Source organism: Eschscholzia californica, unplaced genomic scaffold (genome assembly GCF_041429995.1).
Source record: "Eschscholzia californica isolate CP2 unplaced genomic scaffold, dmEscCali1.0.p SCAF_260, whole genome shotgun sequence".
Classification (NCBI taxonomy): domain Eukaryota; kingdom Viridiplantae; phylum Streptophyta; class Magnoliopsida; order Ranunculales; family Papaveraceae; genus Eschscholzia; species Eschscholzia californica.
The window spans coordinates 17,501-29,206 of NW_028238377.1; the positions used below are offsets into that span (position 1 = coordinate 17,501).

General features: G+C 35.6%; 2 non-coding genes across 2 annotated transcripts; both read right to left on the bottom strand.

Annotated features, from left to right (window-relative positions):
* Positions 1-8,300: 8,300 nt before the first annotated feature.
* Positions 8,301-8,374, bottom strand: TRNAW-CCA (transfer RNA tryptophan (anticodon CCA)). Its single transcript has one exon. It is a non-coding gene; the product is annotated as a tRNA-Trp (tRNA).
* Positions 8,375-8,564: 190 nt separating this feature from the next.
* Positions 8,565-8,638, bottom strand: TRNAP-UGG (transfer RNA proline (anticodon UGG)). The gene has a single exon. It is a non-coding gene; the product is annotated as a tRNA-Pro (tRNA).
* Positions 8,639-11,706: the final 3,068 nt, after the last annotated feature.

Below are 11,706 nucleotides of genomic sequence, written 5' to 3' on the forward strand. Positions count from 1 at the left end.
ATCATTATTGCCGAACCCAATGCCTACATTGCATTTGCGGGTAAAAGAGTAATTGAACAAACATTGAATAAGACCGTACCTGATGGTTCCCAAGCGGCTGAGTATTTATTCCATAAGGGCTTATTGGACCCAATCGTACCACGTAATCCTTTAAAAAGTGTTCTGAGTGAGTTATTTCAGCTTCACGGTTTCTTTCCCGTGAATCAAAATTCAATTTCAATCAAGTAGAGCATTCAATTCAGTTATTTTATTTGTGTGCGAACAAGTATTTAGTTTATATTTAGTTTATCGGAACCCCCAAGTAAAGTAAAAATAAGAAGAATGTTGTTTTCCTTACGGGCATAAGATCTCTTTGTAGAAAGAATAAGAAGTTTCGGATAATTCCTTTTTTTCCTACAAATCTGTTTTTTTATACCTATATTCATGATTCGTAATCAGGAAGTAGCTATCAACCGTATTATAGATCTAGAATAATTCAAATATAGAAAATTTTAGAATAGAAATCTTGCATATTTCTATATCTACTGAGAACTCACATTTTTACGAGGAATCTCTGTTGGATAGGATTCTAACGAATCCTTTTTGGGGAATTTGTAAGAAACTCTTTCGTTCTTTATTAGAAGATAAGGACAAGAGAAGAAGAATAAGAAAGTGGATTATCATATATATATTTCAGTTATAAAGGTGAATAGGTATACTTAGTTAGTTCTCCATTCCTTGCACTTATTATTCTATACTTATAATAGATATACTTATCATAAGATATCCTTATAAAAGGTACAAATATTAAATCGAGGTATCCATTCTATGACAACTCTCAATTTACCCTCAATTTTTGTGCCTTTAGTGGGCCTAGTATTTCCGGCACTTGCAATGGCTTCTTTATTTCTTCATGTTCAAAAAAACAAGATTGTCTAGATCCGATGGGACAAAATACCATCAATTTATTTCAAGACTTGGACTTGATCATAATACAGATATCTACTTAGTGTAATATGGTACAACCCAACATGCGGCTTCCTCCGAACACAAATGAAAGAGCTCTTATACACGTGGAAACATGATATATGGATCAATGCATTCATTATAGCTATTTTAAAATGGATCAGCAGATGTAGAAAATGGAAACTCAATGTATCTATTTGTGTGTAGATATCCATAGGAGGATCATATGAAGCAGATGCTTTTATATCTAAGCAATTCGATGAATTATTCCTAATAGTTCACATCATATCATAATAGTGCTAGTTGCTGAGAGTTACTTCGGGAACAAAAAAAGAAAAGTCAAATTCATTTGGGTTATTCTCTCAATTCCAATAAAATGCAACTGGATCTAGTATGAACTGGCGATCAGAACGTATATGGATAGAACTTATAACGGGGTCTCGAAAAACAAGTAATTTCTGCTGGGCCTGTATCCTTCTTTTCGGTTCACTAGGATTCTTATTGGTTGGAGCTTCTAGTTATCTTGGTAGGAATCTGATATCCTTATTCCCGTCTCAGCAAATCCTTTTTTTTCCACAAGGGATCGTGATGTCCTTCTATGGGATCGCAGGTCTGTTCATTAGTTCCTATTTGTGGTGCACAATTTCGTGGAATGTAGGTAGTGGTTATGACCGATTCGATAGAAAAGAAGGAATAGTGTGTATTTTTCGTTGGGGATTTCCTGGGCTAAATCGTCGTATCTTTCTTCGATTCCTTATGAGAGATGTCCAGTCGATTAGAATAGAAATTAAAGAGGGTATTTTTCCTCGTCGTGTCCTTTATATGGAAATCAGAGGCCAGGGAGCCATTCCTTTGACTCGGACTGATGAGAATTTGACTCCGCGAGAAATTGAACAAAAAGCTGCTGAATTGGCCTATTTCTTGCGCGTACCAATTGAAGTATTTTGAAATGAACTGAAAAGAATTAATGCTTTATTAGCATTGGGGAAGGAACTAAGGAATCTTCTTTTTTATAGAACTTAACTAAAGCTTTTTCAGAACGCTCATTCGAGCAAAAGCAGATGTATATGGAAGAACCAGAAAACGAACTTATTTTTGCCCACCAAAACTCTTTTTTATGGAAATAAACTCAACTCTTTCATGCTAGTAACAAGTCTAAATGGATTCATCACATATCTTTGAATTGATATGTTAGATACAGATGGATCCTATATTGTATTGTAAATTACCCCTCTTTTATTTTGTCAATCGATGTTTCTTTTTATCCGTTCTTTTCCCGCTTGATGATCAAATTATTGGATCTCTTATAACTATTCTCTTATAACTATAATATAAGATCCAATTTCTCTCGGGTTTTGCCACTCATTTTTGATTTCATCATCCCATCAATATTTTTCATAAATTTCCCCCAATTATTCCCGGGTTATGGTCTGGGTAGCCAGCGAAACTTTTTGAAATAATTGATCTAAGGGGGTTCTTTTGTCTCGAAATCCGAATAATATGAATTACTCGAGGTGGCTCTTTCGGGCATTCACCGAAAGGATGTAATTGTTTCGAATTTGACCAATTGAGAGATCGGAAAACAATATATATTTTTATTTCTTCATTCAGCGCGAACCCTTATTCTAATTCTATATTCTTTCTCGATACAAGGACTAACCAATTAATTACAAATAAAAAAGGGCAGTAGATCCATAGGTTCAATACCTTGTTATAGAACTCATGCTTCATAGAAATATCAGATCGGATAGAGTCGACGAATGAGTTGGTTTCATTAGCAATTCACAGATTCAAAATGCCACAAAAGAAAGCACTCACTACCCTCCCATATCTTGCATCTATAGTATTTTTGCCCTGGTGGATCTCTCTCTCATTTAATAAAAGTCTGGAATCTTGGGTTACGAATTGGTGGAATACTGGGCAATCCGAAACTTTTTTGAATGATATTCAAGAAAAGCATGTTCTAGAAAAATTCATAGAATTAGAGGAACTATCCCTTTTGGACGAAATGATAAAAGAGTACCCGGAGACACATATACAAAAGCTTCATATAGGAATTCATAAAGAAACGATACAATTGATCAAGATGCACAATGAGAGTCATATCCACAGCATTTTGGACTTCTCGACAAATATAATCTATTTCGCTATTCTAAGTGGTTATTCTATTCTGGGTAATGAAGAACTTGTCATTCTTAATTCTTGGGTTCAGGAATTCTTCTATAACTTAAGTGACACAATAAAAGCTTTTTCTATTCTTTTATTAACTGATTTATGTATCGGATTCCACTCGCCCCATGGTTGGGAACTAATGATTGGTTCTATCTCCAAAGATTTTGGGTTTGATCATAACGACCAAATTATATCGGGTCTTGTTTCCACTTTTCCAGTCATTCTAGATACAATTTTGAAATATTGGATCTTCCGTTATTTAAATCGCGTATCTCCGTCACTTGTAGTGATTTATCATTCAATGAATGACTAAAGACTGATCCACCGATATTAATCCAATCATAATGTTTGTTACTTCGTACATAAACAAACCATTAAAAATCTTACTCACTTTTTATATTTCTACCCATCCAGGGATTCTTCCTATATTCCAGTAAAATTATTCCAATACAATAGCAGAATCGTGGACAGGGAACTATACTAGCAACCTACCTAATTTATTGTAGAAATTTTGGGATCAATAATTGGACCATGCAAAATAGAAATACCTTTTCTTGGATAAAGGAACAGATGGCTCGATCCATCTCTGTATCGATCATGATATATGTAATAACTCGGACATCTACTTCATATGCATATCCCATTTTTGCACAGCAGGGTTATGAAAATCCACGAGAAGCAACTGGGCGTATTGTATGTGCCAATTGCCATTTAGCTAATAAGCCCGTAGATATTGAGGTTCCACAAGCGGTACTTCCTGATACTGTATTTGAAGCAGTTGTTAGAATCCCTTATGATATGCAACTGAAGCAAGTTCTTGCTAATGGAAAAAAGGGGGCTTTGAATGTGGGAGCTGTTCTTATTTTACCTGAGGGATTTGAATTAGCTCCTCCCGATCGTATTTCTCCCGAGATGAAAGAAAAGATGGGCAATCTGTCTTTTCAGAGTTATCGCCCCACTAAAAAAAATATTCTTGTGATAGGTCCTGTTCCTGGTCAGAAATATAGTGAAATCACCTTTCCTATCCTTTCCCCGGACCCCGCTACTAAAAAAGACGTTTACTTCTTAAAATATCCTATATATGTAGGCGGGAACAGGGGAAGGGGTCAGATTTATCCCGATGGGAGTAAGAGTAACAATACAGTCTATAATGCTACAGCAGCAGGTATAGTAAGCAAAATCATACGTAAAGAGAAGGGGGGATATGAAATAACCATAGCGGATGCATCGGACGGACACCAAGTGGTTGATTTTATACCTCCAGGACCAGAACTTCTTGTTTCAGAAGGTGAATCCATCAAGCTTGATCAACCACTAACAAGTAATCCCAATGTGGGTGGATTTGGTCAAGGAGACGCAGAAATAGTACTTCAAGATCCATCACGTGTCCAAGGCCTTTTGTTCTTCTTGGCATCTGTTATTCTGGCACAAATATTTTTGGTTCTTAAAAAGAAACAGTTTGAGAAGGTTCAATTGTCTGAAATGAATTTTTAGATCCACGTATTTATCAACATCAAGTTTATAAAAAAAATCAAATTCTTGTTCTTGCTGATCGATGTAATTATGTATGGTCAAAAAAAAAAGCTTTTTTATTTGCTTGCTTTGTTTATACTGTTTTTCTGCGAGATGCCGGGAATTACTTGGATTCCACTGCTAGTATAGTAATAGAATAGTATTCTATTGCGAAGAACACTATTTAACTTGAACTTGACTACCCGTTTTTCAATCCAAATTGGAGTGGTGTGATTATGTCACTATTGGCAAATTTGAAATGCCACGAAATATATCAATAGTTTTCTATGCTATTAGAATAATAGAATCAAATTCGAATAGAAATAGATAATAGACATACGTGGTAGGAGACTATAAAGTAAGGGATAAATGAAAGGAACAACCGATTCTAGGAGGTATTACTCGTCTTCCTAATCTTCGACACAAGAAAAGTAATTTTCCACCTTTTCTTGTGTCGAAAGAATAATGATTCTTGATCTGCTTCGTCAAAGAGTACTATTCCTTTTTTACATTTTTTCTAGGTTTATCGGAACCTCCTTGTTTGGATTTATAAGAAGTGGTGGGCAAGCAAAACAAAAAAGGGGTAGAGTAACTCATTGAGTAAATAGAACTTCTTCAATGAACTTCTAAAAAAAGTAAAAAACAAAAGAAAATTGAAACTTTGATGAGATAATAAATAGAGTAAGATTCTATTAGTATAGAAATGCTTTGGGTGATGTCTCGTCTACAGGTCTACAGGAATCCATATTATGTCATCCAGAAAATGGATTGATTCCTTCTTTCTTCTGATTTTGGACGAATTGATACTATGTAGAACATATATTCTGAATCCAATCAATGGGATTAATTCTTCAAAAACATTATCATAAAAAATGGAATAGCGTGATTTGAAACATCGGAGCAAAAGGCCCATTTTTTATTTCTACGAATAGAATATTATGATTATGTTAACTGGATGAACTTCGAACTTTTATGTTATGGAATGAATCAAAGTCTCGTTGTAAGAGTAAGAACTCAACGGGACCTTACCCCCTTGTCTAATTCGAGGGGTAAGGTCCCGTTGAGTTCTTACTTTCTTTTTCCTGTCTACAACTTAGTTCATATGATTACTATAGGGATGAACCCAATCCGGAATATGAACCGTAAAAGAAAACACCTAGTGAACCGATCACAGGAATACCAGCTACAGTACCTATCAGCCAAAGAGGAATCCTTCCAGTAGTATCGGCCATTTACCCCACTTCCCTCCACATTTCATCAAGTGGTCATGCTAGAGACATAAACAGTCATGGATAATTATGAGATGAGATCCGTCCGAATGGGATAAGAGAATTCCTACTATTCTTTTTCTTTCTCTTAATTGAAGAAATAATTGGAAAATAAAACAGCAAGTACAAAAATGAGTAATAACCCCCAGTAAAGACTGGTACGATTCAATTCAACATTTTGTTCGTTCGGGTTTGATTGTGTCATAGCTCTATAATTCAATTCGGATTAGGTTTATCGTTGGATGAACTGCATTGCTGATATTGACCCCAAAAAAGAAACGGTAGGTACAGCTAGTCCGTGAACAGCCAACCATCGCACTGTAAAAATTGGATAGGTTCGATCTATAGTCATTGGGGCCTCCTAAAAGGATCTACTAAATTCATCGAGTTGTGCCAAAGGATCAAAACGGCCAGTTATTAATGGAATTCCTTGTCGGCTCTCTGTAAAATACTCGTTTGGCCGAGGGCTTCCAAACACATCGTAAGCTAAACCCGTGCTGACGAATAACCAACCCGCAATAAATAGGGAAGGTATAGTAATGCTATGAATGACCCAGTATCGAATACTGGTAATAATATCAGCAAAAGAGCGTTCTCCCGTGCTTCCAGACATGCTGCGCTCCACATATTCTTGTACAGTCAAAGGGGGATCGATTCCGTGAAAGATGGGATCAGTAAATGGAAACCCACTGATCTTGAATCTTTGTGAGATCGTCAATAGTGTACCGAGGGCATCTTTAGAGTATACCGAATCAGTATAGCTATCCTTCTTCTGACACAGCAACGCAATTTCAATCAATATCGAAACCAAAAGAAGTGGTACATAATTGATTTCTTCCTTTCTTGTTCCTTATATATGCGGAACCGTGTGCTATTCAATCGAAAATTTTTCAAATTCCTGTAGTAGTATAAGTATAGGGTTCTTTCCATTACTAACTTTGGACTAGAACCCGAGGATCTGGTAGAGTGTGAGTCCAACGGGTTCTAATAATTCATGAAAGATATTATCATATTCACACAATTCAATTAGATACGAAATCTAGAACCCTGTTGTATATGTATAAAAGAAAAAGGTTTTTGTTCAAATCCTTTCAGTTCAAGAAATCGGTTAGTAGTACAATAAGATTAGTAGATAGTATTCAATGAAAGAAAACAAACAATAGTTGGAACAATCAATATGCGTGATGCAACCGTTGCTGCATTACATCCAAAGGTTCCTTCTTGACTAGCTCCAAGGATAGGACTCCCTAATATGGAAAGACAGCATGTAGAACCTAAAACCAAAAGATAATAGAATTACTAGTCTTAAAATTGAGTTGTACCGAACTAAGGCTTTTATTTCTTCGAGCGATCGTGCGACACTTTTTTCTTAGCAGTCGAGATATTATGTATAATTAATGAGCCTACATGCTTAATCTAATGGGGTAACCACTGAATCTAATGAGGTAAAGCAAAAGGTATTCTAAGGTCCTTTGTTCCAGAATAGAAACTGGATTCTATACAATTAAAAAAGAAAAAATTTTCCAATTTGATTTAATTCCATAGTGATTCAAAGAGAGTTTCATTTATAAATGAAATTCCACTACAAGGTTCTTTTCCTATTACTTTACCCACGAGTTGCTCAATGAATCTGTTGAGTCGAAATCACGGCATGGGTAGATGTCACAGATGATGAATCAATCTTTTTTTTCCACTTCTCTCACTCTATCTTTGTTAGTGACGTCTATAATGATAAATGATAATGAAAGATGAATCAAAAACTTTCAATTGGAACGGATTCTATCAATTGGTATTTTTTCGTATCCTCTTATCTTTCAAAAGCGGAAACTTAGGTAAGTTTTTTATAACCATATGTATAAAAAGAACGTATCTCATTTAGCTCCCTCATGCCTACTATAACTAGTTATTTCGGTTTTCTACTGGCGGCTTCAACTATAACCCCAGCTCTATTTATTGGTCTGAGCAAAATACGACTTATTTGAATTGAATTCTAAATTCATAAAAATAAATGTTTCTGTGAGATTCTAGGCACTCTAGAATGCCTTCCCGCGTCAATTGTAAATTCTTGGTCATTGAGATTCATGGTCGATTCGGATTAATATTTAAAGATAGATATTACCTCTCTTTTTTCTTCCCCTTTCAAACATCAAACAAATCGAAATGATTGAAGTTTTACTATTTGGAATCGTGTTAGGTCTAATTCCTATTACTTTGGCTGGATTATTCGTAACTGCATATTTACAATACAGGCGCGGTGATCAGTTGGATCTTTGATTAAGTAAGATCTCGTTTTTTGATTGACCCCCTTCTTTTTTTAACCCGCAGGAGGTCAAATTCAGATTCAGGTTGCTGTTCAAGTTAGTGAAGTTATTTCATTGAAATTCGACCTAAGAAGAACAGAATCACGCTCTGTAGGATTTGAACCTACGACATCGGGTTTTGGAGACCCACGTTCTGCCGAGCTGAACTAAGAGCGCTTTCTTATCACAATAGATAAGACCGTAAAGAAAAGAAAGAAAAGGATTCTTTTTGTACGCCCAATACACCTTGCATGCAGATAGTATCATAAACTGAAATGAAAGATTGAGTCTATCCAATTTTCATCGATCTCAATGGATCCCCCCGTTATTGCCCATACTTGTTACTGCCCGTAGGAGAAGGAATAGGTAGGGATGACAGGATTTGAACCCGTGACATTTTGTACCCAAAACAAACGCGCTACCAAGCTGCGCTACATCCCTTTCAATTGGTATACAGTGTCATTGTAGAGAATCCCTGTCTTGTTTTCCACATCATTATTTCCCCATTGATATACAATTTCGCTTGCCATTTTTTCTTTTTGGTCTCATATAACATATAATAAAAAATTATATACATATGAAACCCAACATATAAACATATAAATAAATTAATATTTATCGGTAATACTCAGGAAGAAGGGGGCGTCTTTTTCTGTTTTAAGGAAAGGGGAATCTTATCTACCGGGTCGTTGTATATATCCATTGTTGTTAGGGATTCCGCGTACAAATACAAGTGATCCTTAACTACATATGCATCTGATCATATATGTATTACAATTAAAGAAGGAGGATTTTCAATGCGAGATATAAAAACATATCTCTCCGTGGCACCTGTGCTAAGTACTCTATGGTTCGGGTCCTTAGCAGGTCTATTGATAGAGATCAATCATTTATTCCCAGATGCGTTGACATTCCCCTTTTTTTCATTCTAGTTATTGACATGAGAAGGGACGAAGAAGATTAGTGATATAATAAATTATCTCTGACTAATCCTTCTTCCTCTCTTTTCTTTGTTTTCTTCTTTTTTCGGTTTTTTAGGATATGTAAGGGCAGAAAAATAAAGAATCAAAGTGGATTCAACCTCAGTAAAACTCGGGTCAGGCTCAAATTCTACTATTAATAATTAATAGGGGGAGTACGCAAATAGCAATAAATGTAGTTCTAGGGCAACAAAATCATACAAGATACTTAAACGAAATACTGTACTAGGGTTAGAAATAATTAATAGTTAGAAATTGTTGTATCACTTATTATTATTGCTCTATTGATTGCAATGAAATCTTTCATAATTGGATTTCGAGTTAGCAACTTCTATTTTTTTTTTTTTACTTTTTTTCTTCGTTTCGGATCGAAAAGCGAAGCGTTGAGTGAATCCAAAATTCAAAGGAGGTTCATGGCCAAGGGTAAAGAGGTCAGAGTCAGAGTTATTTTGGAATGTACTAGTTGTGTCCGAAACAGTGTTAATAAGGAATCGCCGGGCATTTCCAGATATATTACTCAAAAGAATCGACACAATACACCTAGTCGATTGGAATTGAGAAAATTCTGTCCCTATTGTTACAAGCATACAATTCATGGGGAGATAAAGAAATAGATTGAAGGGGCGTGTGTGTGTGCTACCCTTCGAAGTAACAAGAACAAATTACATATAATATATAGAAACAAATCAAATCCTATTTTGGTCGGATCCCAAATGAATTCGAATTCAGAAATAGGATTTTAGAGATAAGGAATAAACCATGGATAAATCCAAGCGACCTTTTCTTAAATCCAAGCGATCTTTTCGTAGGCGTTTGCCCCCAATTGGATCGGGGGATCGAATTGATTATAGAAACATGAGTTTAATTAGTCGATTTATTAGTGAACAAGGAAAAATATTATCTCGACGAGTGAATAGATTAACCTTGAAACAACAACGATTAATTACTATTGCTATAAAACAAGCTCGTATTTTATCTTTGTTACCTTTTCTTAATAATGAGAAACAATTTGAGAGAACCGAGTCAACCCCTAGAACTACTGGTCCTAGAACCAGAAATAAATAGGCCTACGCCTCAATTGAATCAAAATTGCAATTCGAACCCCAACCCAGGTTGATGTTTTGTTCGAAAAATTAGAGAATCCAGATTGGATTGTCATGTCATAAGAAAACAAAATAGAATCGGGGAATAAAAAGATAAAATCTTTTATTTTTATTATTGAAACGTGTTCGTTCATTTTTACTACTTTATCGTAGTAATTTAGACTCTACCTTCCCGGAGTTCATTCTCCGGGGAACTCCGCTTAAATCATTCTGGTGGATTCCTTCCAATCCCCTTATTTAATGATCTCATTGGAAATCATGTAAAGACAATTCCTATTTGATATAGCTATTTGTGCAAGTATTTTACGATTAAGAAGCAACTGCCTCTTGTGCAGATCGTGTATTAATCGACTATAACTATAGGATACCCTATTCTCACGAATTACTGCATTTATACGAGTGATCCACAAACGACGAAAATCTCTCTTTTGCCTGCCCCTATCTCGATGAGCAGAAACCAAAGCTCTCATTTTCTGTTGAGTAATAGTTCGAGTAAGTCTTGAATGAGCCCCTCGAAAGGTTGATGCAAATAAACGAATTTTTGTTCTACGTCTCCGAGCTATATATCCTCGTCTAATTCTGGTCATTGAATCAAATGAAACTTTGATGAATAACTGATTGATTTCGTTTCTTTCAGTCATTCTTTTTCCCCCTCCTGGTCTATTAATAACAAAACTGATTCTTCCGGTGTATAAAATAAAAATTCCAATGGCTTTTGCTACTATGACCTTCCCAACCACGATTTTTTTTGAAGCATTTCACCTCGAAATAAGAAATTGTATCGATACTCGGTATCCAAAAAATAGTAAAAGTAAATTAAGTCGTAAATGTAAATGAATAAATAGTGGGTTCCATCGTTTCTATGGTTACTTTTTAAACGGTGAGGTCCTTTCTATACACCGGAGCCCCTTCCCTATTTAGTTTTAGTAACTTGTACAGTTCACACTCTTTGGCTCTACCCATAAATTCTACAGTAATAGGTCTTTTCACAATGAGATCTACCCATACAGTAACGGCATTTAATTATGAAGGTTGGTTAGGTAGCTGACCCTGTTAATCCGTTCTTGCAAGAGTGGGAGCATAATTTTTCTGCTTTTTAAATACCATTCCCCGCTTAATGGATAACCATTTGCTACCAATGGGGAATTGCTTCTCATCTCCAATTGAGGTGATTGGATTTCTACCAATGGAAACCATAAATTTTATACACAATAGAGGTCTTTTTTTAGATAGTGAGTGGAACTCTTCCATTCTATCCTATTCATTGGTACTGATCATTGATACTGTCAAAATTGTCTCCTTTCTTTTGTTCCAGTTCATGATCTGAACGAGTCGCACATACACCCTAGTACATGTTCCTCGACGCTGAGGACATCCCCGAAGAGCGGGGGATTTTGTGACATTTCTGATTGGCTGTCTTGTGTTT